The 21,443-nt window shown below is 45.9% G+C and overlaps 1 protein-coding gene across 1 annotated transcript in view; it reads left to right on the plus strand.

Annotated features, from left to right (window-relative positions):
- LOC126091892 (cadherin-99C) overlaps window positions 1–21,443 on the plus strand; it is a 631,851-nt gene that overhangs the window by 286,207 nt on the left and 324,201 nt on the right. The window lies entirely within an intron of this gene.

Consider the following 21,443-nt stretch of genomic DNA (forward strand, 5'->3'; position numbering starts at 1 on the left):
TTGAACCGTGTTTAGGCCTCGCGGGTCAGCCGCGATGTGTGAGCCGCCTCCTCACGGTTCATGCCGCTCTCCCCCGTGTGAGGTTGGAGCATCGGTGTGACTGTTGTCCTTAGCGTAAGTTAGTTTAAGTTGTATTAAGTAGTGTGCAAGCCTAGGGCCCGATGACATCAGCTGTTTGGATCGCATAGGAACTTACACAAATAAAAAAAAAATTCAACTTTGTTTACATATATTTCTGCTACTCGCTGTTCGATATTTTAAACTTCTGCATGCCGCATCAGCTTTATCCAGTTTTTTTTTTTCGCTATCCCCTGGAAAAACTGTCAGTAAAGCACAGTGAACAAAACATGTGTCATTTATTTTGCAATTATTCCTCCAGTGTATAAAATAAAATACTTCACCCTAGTATTATCTTCCAGTACATATAAACACCTTTTCGCAATAGCAGTATTATTGTCATTTTTTTCTGTTTTCCGTCTTTCCTTAGTTGCTTTAAATTCGTGGAGGTATATACCATGTGTGCAACCAATTGAAGGCAGTTTGTTTATGCGTTTCACATCTTTTATTTGGGCAGCATCATCAGTGGTCTGTAATACATGTTTCGTTTTATCTGGCGTTCTTTCACCCACATTTGTAAATCCTGCCTCGTCGGTAAATAAAGTCTTCGACGAAACCAGTGGATCTGCAAGAACCATTGACAGAAGTGCAATCTGATTCGGTGGTCTTCTGGCCTCAGTGCCTGGACGCAGTGAAGATGACATGGGTGCAGTAATTCTTCATGTATTACAGCCCAGGCATGAGGATGACTGCTGAAAATCGCCGCTATTGGGTCCAGGTCTTGTATCACGTACTCCCCCATCTGAAGTGTACAGACTGACCGAGGCCGTCCACTGTTCACGCTGTGGGGTGCTAGACAACTTGTGTCCCCAAGGCGCCGAAAAAGTCGACCGAACGGCTTATCGGACGATACTTCTGCTACGTGGATATTTTTCCGCGTAGAGGGCACGGTCTCACAGGCACCTTCCATTTGCTGTAAATAATATCTGCCCTATCACTTGTGGAATATTACGCTTCCATTGCTAACATGTGGGAAGGAGAAGAAAATGTACTGAACCAGTCGTGTGCAAGACAGTACAAACATCACAATAACAGTGAATATAACAATTAAGCCATTTTTGTAATTATAGTCGTCACTACGATGCACGATAAGACACTAACAAGCCTGAAACTGCAGTACCTACAGCTCAGCTGCTAATGGAGTACCCAGTGCCAGGACTGACGTGTACGATGGAGTGAGACGAATCACAGAGGCCACGGTGCCCGTACAGTGTTTATTTCCTCGACGTTGACTTTGGTTGACACAGAGGAGAACGCATCGACAATCAAACCTCCTCAGCAGTATGGACATTTGTACAGGTCTCGAAAACGATATGTTTCCGGACCCATATTTATTGGTCTTTTTCCTTGTTTTTATGGTTATTACCACCTTTCAAAGCATTCGTCACTTTCTTGAACACCCTGCATAATCCAGTTAATTCAATAGATCCCTTCTTAAGGAATTATGTTTGTTTTCGAACTACGTCCTAACTGAGTCAAGGAGGTTATGTACTTTTAGGTAGGTACCCTTCGATATGTAACGAAGTTCGATATGCAATAATAAACAACTGTAATCTTCGTCACGCTCATCACAAAGTTTTCGAAATACTACGTCAGAGAGAGCGTTGATTCTCACTTTGTTAACTGATGTACTCGTGTACCGTAGTGAGAAGCGAAGACGACGACTGGGGTGTTTTCAACCTAGTGCTGTTGCCGAGTAACATACACCACGGAGACTGCTTGAGGAGGCGCCTTCTTTAAATACGACTCGAATCCACGGTATCGTGCAACCATTGTCATCGGTGGCAGCAGGCACGATGTTATTGTAAGAAAAATCTGTTTTCTTGAAAGCAGTGTCCCAGCAAGTCAAATATAGGTTTTCCCTCGGTGTCAATTTCGAATTGTTTTGCGAATAAATAGTTCTTGATAAGCTTTTTAATGTTTTATGAAACGAACTTCGGTAAGGAGTACATTACTTGGCCGATTCATCGAGCTGTAAAGAAAACTCGTTGACCTTATGGACATCAGAGAACTGTCGACACACTTGGACGATTTGATCGATTCGTTTCTGTACTGCATTGTCGCTTAATAGCATTTTGTTAAAAATGTTAGTTGGTGGCTCGTTTAGCACGGTGCTCAAAACCTCACTCACAACTGGCAGCACCAATTCTTCCCCAAGTGTGACCGAGCGATGTGTCGCGGTGGTTAGCGCACTGGGCTCCCATTCAACGGTTCAGACGGGCGTCCTGCCATCGTGGTTTAGGTTTTCCACGGTTTCCCTAAATCGCTTGAGGCAAATGCCGGGGTGGTTCCTTTGACAGGGCACGGCCTGCTTCCTTCCCCATCCTTCTCTAATTCGATGGGACCGGTGACCTCGCTCTTTGGTCGCCGCCCCCAACTCAAACAACCAAGCAGTCCAGTAGTGTGCAGTTTTCCTGATTTAGCAGTAAGTCAGGAAACGTAAAAGGCACGTAAGCTGTCTTCGTCTTGTTTTGATACCACTCAATGCATGGCAGCTACTGTTGGATGTCTCGAATGCAAATTATGTATTATTAATAATTGTGCAGTACACACAGAGTGCAAGTACAAGACGGTGTAATCTGAAATGTTATCAACAAACGTTTGACGAATACATCACGCGAGGACATACGCAACGCAAGTTTCGCCAAATTTCGCGTAATTCGACTTAAATACCACCCTCCATATGTTTCCCGAAAGTGCATGTTTTAAATCAAAATAATTTTGTGGTTATTTTAGAGAGCCTAAAAATGAGTAAGCACAAGGCAGACGGGAGGGGGGGGGGGGGCATTGGCCGTGGCCTTTAAAGGCAAGCGTATGTACTTAACTGCGCGTTGCTGCGAGTCACTCTCTTGAAACACAAAACAGCAGTATGTCAGGGTCAGGAACTGAAAAGCGAAGGTCGTACACGCCCGTATCAGCGGTTACGACACCAGTGCGGGATGCCGAGCTACAGTTAGAACCTTTAGATTTGCAGTGTGGCAGGCAGTTCCGTGGTACGTTTCGTTATAAAATAAGTCTTGTAGGCAGTACAAAAAAATTTTATTGGACGTACAGTTTAACGACCTGACAGGCTGCTACGATTACGTCAGTATACGCACAACAGAGGAAGCTCAGTGACAAACTTCAAAGCGTATCTTCGAATTAGTAGTGCCCAGAAAGCGGCACCAGACACTGATGCTTTAGTTGAAAGCGAAATAAGTAGTAGCCATTGACATCCAGTATTTCTATGTTTAACGTGTGCATAAAATAGTCACGGAATACGAGTCGACCTCATTTCAAGCGTCGTTCGGAAACGACATTCATCGTAAGGCTGCATCAGTCAAACAAAATATTATGTTTCATGCGTACTTGCCCCGTTTTCTTCGCCTCATGAATTAGTCTCCAGCAACCGGCCAACGTGGCTGGAGTGCGGCTGCGCACCGGGGACGGCGGTTGTCGTCCAAGTGACCGGTTTCCAGTTACGTCGGTTCTTGCGAACCCCTGTGTAGGCGGACTGTTACAGCCGCTCAGCCGGCCGCGGTGGCCAAACGGTTCTAGGCGCTTCAGTCCGGAACCACGCGGCTGCTACGGTCACCGGCTTCGAATCCTGCCTCGGGCATGCATGTGTGTGATGTCCTTAGGTTAGTTAGGTTTAAGTAGTTCTAAGTTCTAGGGGACTAATGACCTCAGATGTTAAGTACCATAGCCATTTGAACCATTTGAACAACCGCTCAGAATAACCGAATTCTGAAATAACTGACTTTCAGAGTTTTATTGCTATTATTTCCTGTAACAAAAGTAGAAATCGAACAAAGAATGAGAAATTTCGACTCCGCCAGTTTCAAGACACGTAAAATCAAAATATTAAATTAAACAGGCATTTAAAACAGAACTTAATCCGTCCACAGTCCACTGCTTTTTTCGAAAAGTGGTTGAATACTACAAAAAATCATCAGTATTCGCCTATTGATTCTAATTCTTTGGAACTCTCCTCAAAAGTCATGTTGTAATCGGGGATCATACCACTAATTGGGCGTTACGAATAGTCAGTGCTAAAGGGTGATAACTGAGGTTGGAGAACTCAATTTTTCTTGTTAATTTGTACATTTTAAAGGGTACAACCAGATAAAGGCATATTATGTAGACACAGGGAGATATCAACTACTGTCTATTTTTACTGTTACCTGTGAACGAATTGCTAAGTGTCACGTTTTCCGCTTATATGATGTCGCAGGTTTCTAGTGCCTCCTACCGCAAACGGGGCTTGTGCTTCGTTGCACCGTATTCGCGAACGGCGCCATTCTGTAATACAACTAAAGCCCGCCGACAACAGCGAGAAACTACGGTATACACCAGATGGGGCAAGTCTCGCTTTCTCCATGTACAACCGTCCATCCAATAGATTTATTTAAAAACGAAAAATTATAGCATGTCTGCCACGGATAATTGATATTTCGGGTTTTTTTACCCGTCCGTTAGTAAAATAAAACAAAACTGGCTATTTAGAACTAAAATAACGATGTCGGTTTTAACCAGTCGGGCTTTTCCCCTCCGTACACCACGGACGCGCCGCTGCAGCGGTGAGGCACCCATTCCTCCCACGTCAGGCTCTCCATCTCTCCCTCTCTCTCTCTCTCTCCCTCTCTCTCTCTCTCTCTCTCTCTCTCTGCACCGTTTCGTTTCCGTAGACACCCGATTCGGCGCCCACCTTTGACTTTCTCCCTGCGCCTCGCCGCGCCGCGCCACCGGCTTTTGTCTCGCTCTCACTTGCTCCATCTCGGCGTGCTTTCCGCAACGTTCCCGCTTGCGCGCCGCCACACCACAGAATAGAGACTACACACAAAGGAAGGCAGAGGTTTGTATCGAGTCAAGCGCTGCGCTCGACTTCATACTGAAACCGAGTAAACGCGAAACGATAGCTGCTTACTACTCGTACTATATACGGGCTGTTCAAAAAGTCTCCGCGTAGTGCCGTACGATTGTTGGTCGCGCGTGCCGTATGATTATTCGCCTGCCTGTGTTACTTCCTTTCAAGTGGACTCTCCCAACATTCCACTGTTTCGTTTATCTCAGTAAAAATGCATATTCAGTAAATTAATAACTTCTATTTCACTGAGTTTCATTTCGGTATATTCAGTGCAGCATAAGGCACACGCGGCTAACAATTATACGGCACTACGGAGAGACTTTCTGAACACCCCGTACTACGCCTCGTAATGGACGTTTCTACGAAACGGAACTAATCTAAGGACTGCATGAAAACTTTTGCGAAAGCAAACGTCAGTGAAACAAGATCTCGTAAATCTTTAGTTAAAAACTTACAAGCTTTCAAATTCATTACCCCTCAGCTGTCAGGTGCCGCTGCTTTTCCTTCAGAGCGCCGGCCGAAGTGGCCGTGCGGTTAAAGGCGCTGCAGTCTGGAACCGCAAGACCGCTACGGTCGCAGGTTCGAATCCTGCCTCGGGCATGGATGTTTGTGATGTCCTTAGGTTAGTTAGGTTTAAGTAGTTCTAAGTTCTAGGGGACTAATGACCTCAGCAGTTGAGTCCCATAGTGCTCAGAGCCATTTGAACCATTTTTCCTTCAGAGGACAATGAAGATCCTGTGTTTTGTAAATATCCGTTTTTTGCTTTAAGCGATTTTATTTCACTTCTTAATTTTTCTTCTCTAGGACCTTGAACTAATGAATCAACTTCACTTTCCAACAGAAGCAGCTGTTACGACGCTCTCTGCAGGAGTTCTAGCATTTGAATCAGTACTGGAATATTCATTCCTGTTTTCAGCCTGATAGTAACACATAGGCCTTACACTAAATGATGACAGTAGACTGCATTAAAATTTGGTTTAGGCAAACGTTTTGAATTAGGCCCAGACCTATAAGTTCACTCTAAAATATTATGTAATATTCGTTTAATAAATGGTAATAGGTAAGCGCCGTAAAGAAGTTTTTGGCAAGCTTTGTCTTAATTACGAGATGTCTTTCAGCTTTTCCATTACGTAACCGGTGATGTAGAATTTCTTCTTCTTTGGCATTTTCTTCCAGTGGTAATTAACATGCCAAATTGCGTTCGCTGATATGAGAAAACGCGTTCGTAAAGATAAGATGGCGCTTAATTCTGTCACTGATGCGAACTTCCAAAAATACATCAGTAGTGGAACAAAGCTGACATCACCTCCCCTCTACATTTTGCCATATTTATTCAAAATGGTGGCTCCAAGATGGCGGCAATAGATGTGGCAATGTCGCACTGACTCACGGTGGGAAGTTTAAATTTTGGCGGGAAAATAGGTCTATTTGCAAATGAATTGACTCAATTTATGTTTTGCCATAAACGTTTCGTCTCGATTTATTATGAAGCACCATTAGTAGCCTGAAGCGTATACATATTTACGTACTGATCCTGCCATTTATTCAGCTGCACATGCATGTAATCTCAGAATCGTGAGTATAGTGTTGCTGTACTTTGTTCATCGTATGCTTAACATGGGTGTCAGCATTACTTTTGCTGTATCTTTAACACGAATGTTAACATCACGCTATGTAAGTAAAGTAAAGCTTCACCAATCCGGAGACTTCGACACCACAGTGTCTGCTCCGACGTGTGAATTGACTTACCCAGGCTGTTACAGAGCGAACTACTGTCTAGTATATTCAGAACCATGGCGTAACTCAACATTTCACATCAATAATCATTGTCAAGGGGGGAAGAAGTAATAACTGAAAGACAAAAATCCTAGGATTGACCATGATTTAATCCGAGACTTTTATATTTGTATTTTACTACTGAACTCTCTCAATTATCTCATAAAAGAAAGACAAGATCTGGTCAGAGCAGCAGCACTACGTTTCCGTTTGAAAAACTGACGACGAGAACAAAAGCGGACGCTGCAGTAATGCAGTAAGCTCTCGAGACACAAAGCTGCGAGTCCGTCGCAAGGCTACTTCTGGGCGGCAACTCATACTTGAGTTGGTGGCATTGCATCTCGAATCCGGCGCTTGCAGGACAGTATTTCCCCATCATTTTCAATTCTTCCCTAAATGGGGGGCTTCTCAGACTGAGCGTTGCTGAAGACTGCCACTGCGGACGTGAGTCAGAGACAAGCGACAAGCGAATTTCGCACTATGCCGCGATGTAGTGTACAGCCTGACAAGTTACAGCATACCACATAGTGCGTAAATAGCTTAATCTGCTCAGGAACTGTGACCCAGTGAGTGTTCGCATTGCGGCAGTGTGTTCTCACTAAGTATGGAGTTTGATCGCTAAGTTCTAGGCGCTTCAGTCTGGAACCGCGTGACCGCTCCGGTCGCAGGTTCGAATCCTGTCTCGGGCATGGATGTGTGTGATGTCCTTAGGTTAGCCAGGTTTAAGTAGGTCTAAGTTCTAGGGGACTGATGACCACAGATGTTAAGTCCCACAGTGCTCAGAGCCATGTAATCGCTAAGAAACTGAACACCTTATAGTTTTTGTAGAATAAAGTACGTTCAAATGGTTCAAATGGCTCCGAGCACTATGGGACTTAACATCTGAGGTCATCAGTCCCCTAGAACTTATAACTACTTAAACCTAATTAACCTAAGGACATAACACATATCCATGCCCGAGGCAGGATTCGAACCTGCGACCGTAGCAGGTGCGCCGTTCCGGACTGAAGCGGCCGGCAGTGAAGTAGGAATTGTGGGATCCCGAGGACAATAAATATAACACAGAAACAAAACTGAACGATGAGTGACGGTGGGTCGCTAGTAATGTCGCATGCGAAACCGATGAAGCGGAGAACAATGTGCGTGCTTCAACGGCAATAGCTGACATACCTTCGATGACAACAGCTGACATACACAAATCATAAAATTTTTTGCATCACCCGGTTCCCAGAACTTCTGAAGATAGACGTTGACCTTGGATATTGTATCACAGATACATTCCCTTTGACTGTTCAGTGATGTCACTAGACCTGCCCAAAGATGTAAACAACCATCCTTGAGCAGCGCCTATTAGACGTAGGGGGTCTGACAGCCGATCAGTTCCAGTCATTTCAGCAGGAAGGAGGTACACGGCTCGTGTTGTCTGTAGTTCAACCATGCCTAGATGGTCAATACAGCGGTTCGATGGCGACCGCATTGTTACTTTGTGCCAGGAAGGGCTCTCAACAAGGGAAGTGTCCAAGCGACTCGAAGTGAACAAAAGCGATGTTGTTCGGGCATGGAGGAGATACAGAGAGACAGGAACTGTCGATGACATGCCTCGCTCAGGCCACTCAAGGGCTACTACTGCAGTGGATGACCGCTGCCGCCGGCCGCGGTGGTCGTGCGGTTCTAAGCGCTCCAGTCCGGAGCCGCGCTGCTGCTACGGTCGCAGGTTCGCATCCTGCCTCGGGCATGATGTCCTTAGGTTAGTTAGTTTTAAGTAGTTCTAAGTTCTAGGGGACTAATGACCACAGCAGTTGAGTCCCATAGTGCTCAGAGCCATTTGAACCATTTTTTTGACCGCTGCCTACGCATTATGACTCAGAGGAATTCTGACAGCAACGCCACCATGTTGAATAATGTTTTTCGTGCAGCCACAGGACGTCGTGTTACGACTCAAACTGTGCGCAATAGGCTGCATGATGCGCAACTTCACTCCTGACGTCCATGGCGAGGTCCATCTTTGCAACCACGACACCATGCAGCGTGGTACAGATGGGCCCAACAACATGCCGGATGGACCGCTCAGGATTGGCATCACGTCCTCTTCACCGATGAATGTCGCATATGCCTTAAACCAGACAATCGTCGGAGACGTGTTTGGAGGAAACCCGGTCAGGCTGAACGCCTTAGACACACTGACCAGCGAGTGCAGCAAGGTGGAGGTTCCTTGCTGTCTTGGGGTGGCATTATGTGGGGCAAACGTACGCCACTGGTAGTCATGGAAGGCGCCGTAACGGCTGAACGATACGTGGAAGCCATCCTCCGACCGATAGTGCGTCCATACTGGCAGCATGTTGGCGAGGCATTCAGCGTACAGGCCGACATCGTCTGTTGACTGACAGAGACTGCCGACAGTTCAAGAGGGTCGTAATGTGTAACAGGCACACATCTACCTAGACCATCACACAGGAATTCCAAACTGCATCAGGATCCACTGCAAGCACTATGACAGTTAGGCGGGAGGTGAGAAAATGGAATTCATAGTCGACCGGCTGCTCATAAGCCACACATCACGCCGGTAAATGGCAAAGAACGCCTTGCTTGGTGTAAGGAGCGTAAGCACTGGACGATTGAACAGTGGAAAAACGTTGTGTGGAGTGACGGATCACGGTACACAATGTGGCGATCCAATGGAGGGGGTGGGTATGGAGAATGCCCGGTGAACGTCATCTGGCAGCGTGTGTAGTGCCAACAGTAAAATTCGGAGGTGGCGGTGTTATGGTGTGGTCGGGTTTTTCATGGACGGGGGCATTCATTCCTTGTTGTCTTGCTAGCACTATCACAGCAGACGCCTACATTGAGGTTTTAAGCGCCTTCTTGCTTCCCACTGTTGAAGAGCAATTCGGGGATGGCGATTGCATCTTTCAATACGATCGAACACATGTTCATAATACACGGCCTGTGGCGGAGTGGCGTGCGGTAGCGTTCTCGCTTCGCACGCGCGGGTTCCCGGGTTCTATTCCCGGCGGGGTCAGGGATTTTCTCTGCCTCGTGATGACTGGGTATTGTGTGATGTCCTTAGGTTAGTTAGGTTTTAGTAGTTCTAAGTTTTAGGGGACTGATGACCATAGATGTTAAGTCCCATAGTGCTCAGAGCCATTTGAACCATTTGACGGAGTGGTTACACGACAATAACATCTCTGTAATGGACTGGCCTGCACAGGGCCCTGACCTGAATCCTACAGAACACCTTTGGGATGTTTTGGACGACTTCGTGCCAGGCCTCACCGACAGACATCTATACCTCTCCTCTCTCCTCAGTGCAGCAGTCCGTGAAAATTGGGCTGCCATTCACCAAGAAACCTTCAAGCAGCTAAATGAACATATGCCTGCGAGAGTGGAAGCTCTCATCAAGGCTAAGGGTGGTCCAACACCATATTGAATTCGTTTTCCACATTTTTTCCTTATTTTCGGTGTAGTTCCACGTTTTTCACTTTTGTAAATGTGTCTGCAAACGCAGCCAGCTGTCTGGAGACCCCCTCCCTCTTCCCGGTCGGCTCTGTCAACAACCTGCAGCTCGGCGCGCGAGCGGCACTTCCGGCATTGTGGCGAGCGATTTGCTGAAGCAGCGGGCGCGAGTTGTGGGACCGTCTGCATGGGAACGAGGACGCAGAGGTGTGGGGGGCGGGGTGGTGAACGTACCGGGTCTGAGGCAGCTGCTGGGCGCCGAGGCGCGGCTGAAGTGTGGCCGACGCGGCTGGCGTGCCGTCGCTTTCCGAGGCCGCGTGTCTGCGAGCAGGCTCAGAGAGTCCCTCGCTTCCTGCAACGCCGTTATCACCTCCGCCGGTTCCGATGCGTACATTCTCTCGCGCTGTGGACATCCTGCTTTTGGGTGATTTCATCTCAGATCGTACAGATCGAGAGTGTATGTCTCACATCACTATTTCACTACTGTATTTCCTCACTGAGGTTGTATCTAACAAAAAGTTCAAATCAAACACAAAAATCGATGCAGAATGTTTTACGTGCAAGTTCTCACTCGTTTCTTATAAACAAAAGAGCGCTGGAAACAGTGTTGCCAACATGCATATTTTACAGGAGAAATTCAGTGATGCGAAATACGTAGAATGTTGAAAAAGTTTTTGCCCACTGTGTTTGCACTATCTACTAACATAATTCACCAAACAACAGTTCGTGTTTTCGGATGGGGGTTGTAATCTCCCCCCTCCTTCCTTCTTACATCTGTTACCCACATTAAGCAATGTCCAGTCCAAGTAATTAATAAATGAAGTCCTTTATGAAGATTTGAGAGGAACGAAGGATACAAGTTTACTTAGCTTGTCATGTTGAGATGGCTCCAGTTCTTCTTGTCTAGGGCTCTTGATTCTCGAGTCCACAGCCCGTGGTCTAGTGGCGTCGCCGACACGGACGTCTTGTTTGCGTCCTCGCCGCGTAGCTCGCTCGTGGAGTTGTTTACGTGATTCTGCCGTCTTAGCGCGCTATATTTCCTTCGGAAGAGAATGGCTTATGCCCACAGAAAATCGTCAATGAAAATTAGCTGTTCACCTGAATATGCCCGAATAAAAGCACCTGAAATCGAATAGTTTATCAGAGATGAAGTCAAGATTGATTGCAACTATTTGGTTGCCATCCACCTGTCTATAGTGAGCACAGTAGTATACGTGGAACTAGTTAACGAAGATATGTGTAACGAAATTCTAAGTGCAACTCGAACAGGTCGTAAGTTCCGTCACTCTGATGGACACACGGCGACGTAACTGTGGAACATGCGGGGCTTGGAGTGCAGACGATCCTTGTATTTGAGCTCCCTTTCGAGGTGCCTTCAGAGGTAGTGGTATACGGAAAGGTGATTAGTCCTACAGCTCAAAGTGGGTTCAGTTCACTATATACCCGGTTCTCAATGCAGTGCGACAGATACGCATACAGCTAACCAAACATGTGCCGTCCTACTTATATATTGGTGGCTGCCGTGCAATTATAATGTATTACGAACAGCCGAAAACATGCTCGGGATGTGGCAAAGAAGGACACCTGCGTTCTGTCTGCAACTGAGAATCACACAGTTGCCGCCAGGGGACGAGCAGACCACGGCCGCTCCAACGACGCTCCCGCTGCCGCTTGTCCAAGTTCTCCACAACGACCGCCGACCGCGACCGCCACTGGCTCCTACTGCTGCCAACTCGTCGTCTCCGGTAATGCCTCAGGCTGTTGCGGACAGACCTACGCCCTTGCCTCCTCCTCCTGCGGTGGTGAGCAGTCTCTAGTGCAGGGGATGGCCCTTGACTCCACGGTTTTGTGCTTGACCATACGGATGCCCAGGCGTCTTCGGACACTGAAGATCACGTGCGCAAGCAACGGTCGCCGAAGAGACGTCGGAAACGGTGGATCGCCCCGTCTGACGCCTTCAGGACGCAGTCGCAACTGTCAAGATGTTCCCCCCGATGGACCATTCCGTGGTGGAAGCACCGGTCTGCCCCCCGCCGGAGGTACAGTGATCTTCGCATGCACCAGGCGCTCTGCCTGTGGACGCTGAACAGCACCACTCTTCCATCGCCTTCCGCCGCCTTCGGACTGCACAAGTACTCCACTGGACGCACACCGTCCACGCACCTTTGCTTGGTCTGACGATGTAGACGACGAAACACCCACCGTTGTGACAGCAGCGAATGCTGATGCTCCAACCCACGACTGCTAATCGACCAGGTTACTGGACGGGGGTGTGCAGCCCGCTGGGACGACGTGCCTGTTCGCTGCTGCTCTTCGTGCCTCCGTGAGCGTCCCACTAGTCCCAGTGCCACGACAAGCTTACAGGATTGGCTCCATCAGTGTCGACACCATTGGCACCCCTGTCAAACTACAATTGCTCAGCGAAATGTTGAGGGCGTCGGACCTCGGTGTTGCCCTTCTGCAGGAAGTTCCTAATATCTATGGCTATGTTTGTTACCTCACGCCGTGTGTTGACGGTGGCAGTGAGCCAGCTTTTCTTTTTAAGGAAGGCATTAAGGTAGATGACGTGATCTACCTACCATCGGCTAGGGGTCTTGCTGTGACTTTTCACGGTCTCCGAATCATTAATGTTTACGGTATTCAGAACAAGTCGCTCCTTTGTTTGTAGGCCTCTACGACCATATTATTCTTGGCGGCGACTTCAATTGTGTGTTATCCCAGAAGGACCAACATCCCCATTTCACCACATGCCAGGAACTCAAGCTGCTTATGAACCTCACCGATACTTGGGAACGCGTGCGTGGTGATCGACCTGGATATACATATGTCACCAGCCTCATAGCAAGTCGTCTTGACCGTGCCTACGTTTCCCAAGGAATCGTAACTGCCACGCTTGACACTGAGTTATGGCCTGCCGCCTTCTCCGACCATATCGCCTACATTTGCACTGTTTTGCTCCAGAGGCAGAAGGTGTGGCGCGGTCGAGGCCTGTAGAAGCTGAATGTCGCCCATCTCGAGGATCTGGAGTTCAGGCAGATCGTAGAGACTACGTGGAACAACTGCGTGAGACGCCTTCCAGCGTATCCTTCAACACTCCAGTGGTGGCTCGACTGCACCAAGGATGCTTTTACGTCGTTCGATGATGAATTACAGTCGCGACAAAATGCTTTGGCAACGACATGCCATGGAATACTATTTCACAACTCTCCGGGAACTCTCAAACCATGCCCTATCTGTTCAACGACATGACGAAGTTCAGCGGATAAAGATGAAGGTGATTTCTCTTATGCGTCACCGCCTTGATGGCACAATAGTACGCGCAAGATGTCACGATTGTGTTCTAGGACAACCCCCGTCCATGCGTCGTATTATCCTAGAGAAGCGGCAGTGCCGGAGAAAAGCTGTTCAACGCCCTCGACATGCCAGACGGTCGTCGATCGACGTCCCAGAATGACATCGTTAACGCCTTTGTGGATCACTACAAACGTTTCAGTGCAGCAGAGGACCAGAACGTGACGGTAGCGACTGATGCCCTCCGTTCCTTGACAGGTACTCTTAACGGGGATGCTGCAGAGACTCTCACAGCGACAGTTACGGCTGATGACGTCGCCGATGGCCCAGGTCCCGACGGGTTTCTGCAGGAGTTCTACCGCACATTCCACTACATCATGGGCTCACGCTGGACTGCGATGTACAAAGAACTGATGAACCCTGACCTTTCCCTACCACCTGAATTCGTAGAAGGTTTGTTTATCCCAGTCCCCAAGTCATCGGGATGTCGGGGAGTTGGACATTATCGGCCGTTGACCATGTTAAATTGTGACCAAGATTTTCACCCGGATTCTCGCCGCTCGCCTTCGGCGCGTCATCGCTTAAGTCATTTCTGTGGATCAAACGTGCTTTGGAGGTGACAGTAATATTCAGACGACACTCAGAGATTACCGTGACGTCATAGCCCTGGCCACGGCCTGCCTTAGTGACAGTGGACTTGCACCACGCCTTTAATAGAGTGAGTCGTAAACGTACTCCGACGGATGGCCTTCGCCCACAGGTTTGTACACGTCGTGTTGGGGCTCCTTCGAGGTGCCCCATCGCGAGTGCTGGTCAGTGGCTGTGTGGTGGGCCGTATTAACGTCAAGCGGTCGGTCCGTCAAGGCTGTCCGCTGTCGACGCTCATTTTCGGCGTCGCCCTTAGGCCCCTGTTACACGGTTTGAGGAGCCGGGTGACAGGGCTCACAATGAGGGGGCGGCACGCTTTAATCTGCCACGCCTATGCAGATGACGTGGTGTTCTCGGTTCTATCGGAGGATGAAGTGCGAGAGGCACTGGCATTCATCAACCAGTACGGGACTGCTGCGGGCAGCCGTGTGAACCTGACGAAATCTGGTGCTATGTTCGTCGTTAGAGGTCTTCCAGCAGAGAGTGTACCTCCATTGCCATTAGCGGACAAGCTCAAATGTTTGGGGACCACCTTCACGCGTCATACACAGCGCACGATCTGATTTAACTATAAACTCCTGCTTCAAGCTATCTGCACGAACGTTCGTGGCAACCTCATGGGAGCATTGGACGTGTTACAAGGGGTGGATTTTGTCAACAGTCATCTAGTCTCGCGATTACCCTATGTAGCACAGATTTTACTGATGCCAAAGGCAATGGCATACAGACTTGAGGCGGCGTTCGGCTACTTTGTAAGTGCGGGTCTTATCTTCAAAGTCCCCTACGACACGCTGACACTTCCTCCTTCACACCTTGTCAACGTCCAAACGACAGCAGCTGCCATTTATGTAAGTACGATGGTTAAATCGTGAACCCGCCGCCGAACCGGATTATCGGGAAGCCTGTCTGGCGAACTGGCGCCTCCCTCTGGAGTGTCCCCTGTTGCAGCGGCACACACGTCTTCCTCGCTCTCGCATGTCAGGACCTTTTTCATCGGATACAGTTACGTCCGTGGTGACTTGCCTAGTACCAGGAACCCTACGGCACGTGACGTTTACCGCCTAACGGTGAGGAATCGTACTCGGAATGTTGTGGAAAGCCGACATCCTCCGTGGTTTGGCGTTCTGTGCACCACGTCCTCCTCGACACGACCTGGTATCTGTACATACGTGACACAACCTCGTCCGCATGCCATAAAAATGACAGAGTCGCCGCTGTGCCCTCGTTGTCACACGCCTGATACGAACCAACAGCGAGTGATGTGTTGATCTGCTGCGGAGGTGTGGCAGCTGACTCAGAAGATGCTTGCCTTTCTTCTACGCACGGCTCCCCATCCCATTACACCGAAATCACTTCTGTTCCCAGATGGGACATATTTCCCACGTACGAAGACCAAGGCTGTAATCTGGATAAAAGGCATCTCGATCTCTTATTTGTTGCGTGAAGGTGATACGAGAGTTCTCGATTTTTGGACGTTCGTGCAGGATCGCTTTACTCTTCTCGTGCACCGTCCGCGACACCGCCAATACCGTGCCAACTTTTTGGGCAGCGCCTTCTTCGGCCCCCCCAGCAGCTGCGGTGTCCCAGGTATGAGAAGGTGATTTCAGTGTGATTGTGCAATGCTTCCCGGCCGGGTTGGGGATTTTCTCTGCCCGTGTTGTCATCATTTCGTCACCATCATTATCATTCGTAACAGTGACTAGATTCGACTGTGTCAACACTGGACTGTTCAAAAATTGGGTTTTGTACGGGCGCTGATGATCGTGAAGTTGAGCGCCCCACAAACCAATCATCATCAACATCATCATCATCTGATTCTTGAAGCTGAAAATCTGACATCAGGTCCTCACGGTTGGTTTGAAGTAAATAAATTGGAAGACTGTTCTTGCAGAATTTTGTACGGAAATATATTTTCCACTGATTTTCTCACATTTTAGTATATCATGCAGTATTTTGATTTTTCACATTATCAAAGCCGAAATTACATTGTTCGCACCTATTATACAAAAATACGTCCAATCACATCAGAGGCAAGCTTGCGACTCTCTCACTCCGCGGAAATAACAATATTCCAAAGAGTTTACAATTTTTCTTAACGCATGAATTCCTACTAGATTTCGTTACATTATTAATTTCTATTATTATTTCACAAATGAATACAGACATAAACATGTAAACAGTACAGGATAGCGTAATTAATAACAGAAATTTTAAGTATGCAAATACGTAATTTGTAATTTCAAATGTTTCTAAACAAATAATTTTAACTGTACTTTTTAGAACTAGTACTCATCGATTATAACATGAAAATTAAAATATTTTATAAAGTAATTCCTCTTCATAAATTTTAGCTTGAAAATTCACACTGGAACCGCGCGACCGCTCCGGTCGCAGGTTCGAATCCTGCCTCGGGCATGGATGTGTGTGATGTCCTTAGGTTAGTTAGGTTTAAGTAGTTCTAAGTTCTAGGGGACTGATGACCAAAGAAGTTAAGTCCCATAGTGCTCAGAGCCATTTGAACCATTTTTTAGCTTTAAATGCAACATACTGATGGCTGGCGACTCCATAGAGTGCTGTGTGCACAGCGACCATATGATAAATAAAATTAGAAGGAAGGACAGCATTAGCCGTAATTTTGATGATTTATTAACAGCAAAATCGATTTTCGATCACATAATGATCATCTTCAGTGCTTTAGCAAAGCTCATTATGTGATCGAAAATCGATTTTCCTGTTAATAAATCATCAAAATTACGGCTAATGCTGTCCTTCCTTCTAATTTTATAACATACTGTGTATAAAATTATAGAAAAGTTTTCAGAAAATTTACCTGTCCAAAAATTCGAAAAATAATACTGGTATCGACAACTGCAATTGAGGAAAAGTAATGCTAGAGGAGGATGTCACGTTACAGGGTTTTCGAGTAAATAATTTGTAAAAACAACTGGAAATATAATTTTTTACATTTTTAGTAGTAAATATTTACATAATACAGATAGCTGGAACGGAAAAGGTACTGATTATAATTACGTCAGTAGTATCTGGTAATATGACAGAAAAGGTGGCTTTCTGTGACTTCCGTATCATAAAAAAATATTTGAGGGGAACATTGACTTAAATCCCGTGTTTTCGTCTTAAATTTGTAAGTTAAAGGAAACGCATAAGTGTGCGGGTGTAAACTAAATTTCAACACACTGAGAGGGAGCTTTAACGCAAAACATCTGCCAGGTCTCCAGTACTTTTGGTTTATTATTTATACTTTTTTGTTCTCTATTATTTTAAGAGTTATTTACAAAATATACATTTTTAAAAGGGCCGTACCATTTACAAAAATTAAGATAAAGCAAAAAATACTTTTTGCTGATACAGAGATCTAATGTATATGTTTCTTCCAGATAAATCCATGGCCACGAGTTGACATGACCTGTATGTTTTGAGATGAAATCATCGTTTTATTGGCACGTTACACGTTGCATTTGGATTACCATTGGGTGAGGCCCCGTTCACCAATGAGAAATTGCGTGGATTACATTTAACCGCGATTTATTCGTATGATTCAAATGTTGATTGCGCAGCTTTTGAAGAAGGAGGCGTTTTTACTGAGTCTGTATGCTACAAACTGTGTCTATAACCCGAATCGATTTGCATCCCGACAGGTCCACGAATCGCATTTTATTTGCGGCTGGTAGTCTTTGCCAAGGCTTACACCTCATTATTGATTGCCAGCAGTATTTTTGCTGACGTTAATATCGCTTTTGTAAGTAACTGGTAAAATATGCATGTAACTAATCTCGGACACTCTTCATTAGCAAGGGTGCGAGTCTACGCCTACGGTTCCGTACTTGGCGTGCTTGCCGTGAGGTTTGCGTTAAGGTCGGGACACACATGTCCGGACCGTGTCCGTGCATCGGCCGTCACCCGGACAACGAAATACACCATCAGAACAAACGTAGCGCAGCGGGCCCCACTCGACCGGGCCGCCGGGGCCGGGCCGGGCGGGATTCGCCGTGTTTAGTTTCCCACGTGACGGGCACGTCTTGTGGGCTGTGCAACTGCGCAGGAGTGTTCTGTGTACAAAACACGGATGTGGAACGACTAATAGGAGAAGTTCGTAAGTTTCCCGTTCTTTACGATCAGGGAAGTCAAAACTACAGGAACATCGAGAGTTTGGAAGACAATTGCAACACATCTTTAAGACAAAGGTAAGATAAAAACTATACAAGTTTTAATATCCGAAAGATATTTATTTACTTTTTATTTTACGAGCAGATGTTTGGTTTATGTCATCGTTATATCGCCAAGGCGGCATGTTCTTTCCATTCCACAGTCCCTTGTGGAGAATTGAGGAATTTTTTGAGTTGTTCTCGTACAGCAAATGCAGCATCTGTTGATCTCCCACGAATTCGAGGTAGGTTTCTAAGATTTGATGATCTTCCGCATCCCTCAGCAGTTTCCTTTTGATCCACCCTCTGTTCGGGCACCCTATAACCTTCCATTTCTCGAATAAAGTTAGTCCTACAGTACACACGCAGCCGTTACAATCATTGTAAGGTTATTAGGATCTCTCTGAAGGATTCTTCTAAATATTCGAAATTTCTGTTGCAATATACCGAATGCATTTTCGGATATTCTTCTTGCCCGACTCAATCGATAATTAAATATAGCCTCGTCATTTGTTAAGTTCCTGCCAGGATATGGTCGCATCAAGTATGTTTTGAGAGGAAAAGCTTCATCGCCTACAATTACCACTGGAAGTTCAACATCAGTTCCGGGTAAAGTTTTACTCTTTGCGACGCTAAGCGTATTATTTTCCAATGACTTTCCAAGGTCTGAATTTACTAGAATGCCTCCATCAGAGTTTTATCCGTACGCTCCCACGTCTATTGCAATAAAATTATAACATAGGTCAACCAGAGCAAGAAGCACAATGGAATATGCTTTTTTGTAATTCCAATAGAGACTTCCTGAGTTGTTTGGAGTCTGTATTGTTACGTACTTTCCATCTAAAGATCTAATGCGGTTTGGAAACTGCCATTTTGTCCAAAACTCCTCAGCCATAGCATTCCATTTTTCTTCATTCGGCACAGGCATCACCTTTTCTAACAATAAATCGATGACTGCTCTAGAGGTGTCATGGACGATAGCTCCAACTGTGGATTTTCCCAACCTGTAGCTGAAAGAAAGACTTTTAAAGGAATCTCCTGTAGCAAGGTTGGCTCAAATGGCTCTGAGCACTATGGGACTCAACTGCTGTGGTCATAAGTCCCCTAGAACTTAGAACTACTTAAACCTAACTAACCTAAGGACAGCACACAACACCCAGCCATCACGAGGCAGAGAAAATCCCTGACCCCGCCGGGAATCGAACCCGGGAACCCGAGCGTGGGAAGCGAGAACGCTACCGCACGACCACGAGATGCGGGCCCTGTAGCAAGGAACCTGAAAAAAAATTGAACTGTATAAGATGACAAATACTGTATAATCTATAAAATATTTGCAGCATTTTAAACCTTGTAATATAAATACGCGATTTAAAATATTTTTGCTACAGGTGGAATAGAGGAATGCAAAAAAAAAAAAAAAATTGAGCATCCGTTCGTGACCAACTAAGGAAGACCCTGCAGAAAAGGAAAACTGTTTCAGGACAAGCTGCTGTTCATCAACATAAATATATGAAGATCTCTTAAAGTTCCTGCTACCTTACATGGTAGAACGAGGAACAGTTTCTAATGTTCCTTACACGCAAGACAATAATGGGCATAAACAAGAATCAAATACAGATTCCCAAGAGGAGCAGTTTATTGTTGAAAATGAAAAAGAGTCTACACAAGAAGACGTTGCAGATGAAGAATGGATCATTAAAACCCGGGGTAGTGAAACAGACAATTTGATAGAGCGCACTCGGCATTCCCAGACGCCCTCAGCTCATTCGTCCGTCACTTCAAATAAGAACACGTTTATGAAACCACCACTGAAACGAAAATTTCAGCGTGAGGTTAAGTCACAACAATCTGCATCAAGTCAGCTCATGGCTTACATTTTGGCAGAAAAAAAAGCTGAAAAACAGAGATAAATACAAAACCCAGTTGATGATTTTTTGGCTGGTATAGCACCAGCCCTAAAATCGTTGCATCCACTACTTTTTCATCAAGCTAAAAGTAGGATTTTTTCAATTGTACAGGACTTTGAACTGAAGCAACTCATGAATGACGTATCAGTCCATCAATTCACTCCATCATCCTCCAATTTCTCAGCAAAATCTGTTTCAACACCATATCCTTCACCTGTGGAAAACGAGTCAACAGAACCTACACAGCAGCTTTTGGATCTGCAAAGGGATTTCCGCAATTCGTATATAAATAACCAAAGCCATCATCCTCCAAGTTCCCCTGCATCCTCATCAGCTTCAGAAACTAATCCACTGAATAGTCCTCATTTATTTTTCTTAGGGTGGTAGAAATTTAACTGTATTATTTACTAACTTATGTATTCATCTCTCAATTACTAAAGTAATAAAATAAAAATGTTGTCCTTAAAACTTCTTATTTATTTGTGTTCTGTGTACTTTCTTTAACCTAGCTTAAAAAAACAGCCAGTCGTACTTTGGGTGAAACTGATACTCTCCAGAAAGTGTCGTTTTTTCTCAGTCTTGGTTCTAGCTTCTTTAAAAGTTCACAGAAAGTGTACTGCGTCATCCTAAAATATTCATAAAACTTAGTCTCATCATCTATGAGATGAGAATATAATGTTCGAAACTCTCCCTGTACTGGTCTTGTTTTCCAGGCACTGTGGATCCATAATTTTCTTCTTCTTGTTTGCCTTCGTTCTTTTTCCTCTTCGTCTAAAGCAAGTTGTATAAGTCGTAATTCACTATTACGAAAATTAGTGAACATGTTTTACAGCTTTCACAAACAGAAACACAGATCACTACAAGGAACAACAGAGAACCAAGGATCTCTCGTTCCGCAGCTGTTCACGCTAACCACCGGACCACGGCGCTCCTCGCGTGATACTGCCTTTAATATTGCCTATGTTACGCATGGACGACCCAGTTTGTATATTTTGCTTATTTTTTCATAGTTCCACACAACTTCTTCCTGTTTTCTCGATCGATCTGTGTTCAGTTTTTCAAGGCCTATCCACTGCGTCAACTTATAACTAAATCTGAGGGGGGTGCGATGGGGATGTTCCCTTGTGAGTAGCACTGTGAGGTAGTGGTTGTGATATTGAACTTTTGCACGGAGGGTCGTGGGTTCAAAACTCACCTGGACTGTACAATTTTAATTTCTATATTTTGTTCGAGTACATTCTA

Source organism: Schistocerca cancellata, chromosome 7 (assembly GCF_023864275.1).
Source record: "Schistocerca cancellata isolate TAMUIC-IGC-003103 chromosome 7, iqSchCanc2.1, whole genome shotgun sequence".
In the NCBI taxonomy this organism is placed as follows: domain Eukaryota; kingdom Metazoa; phylum Arthropoda; class Insecta; order Orthoptera; family Acrididae; genus Schistocerca; species Schistocerca cancellata.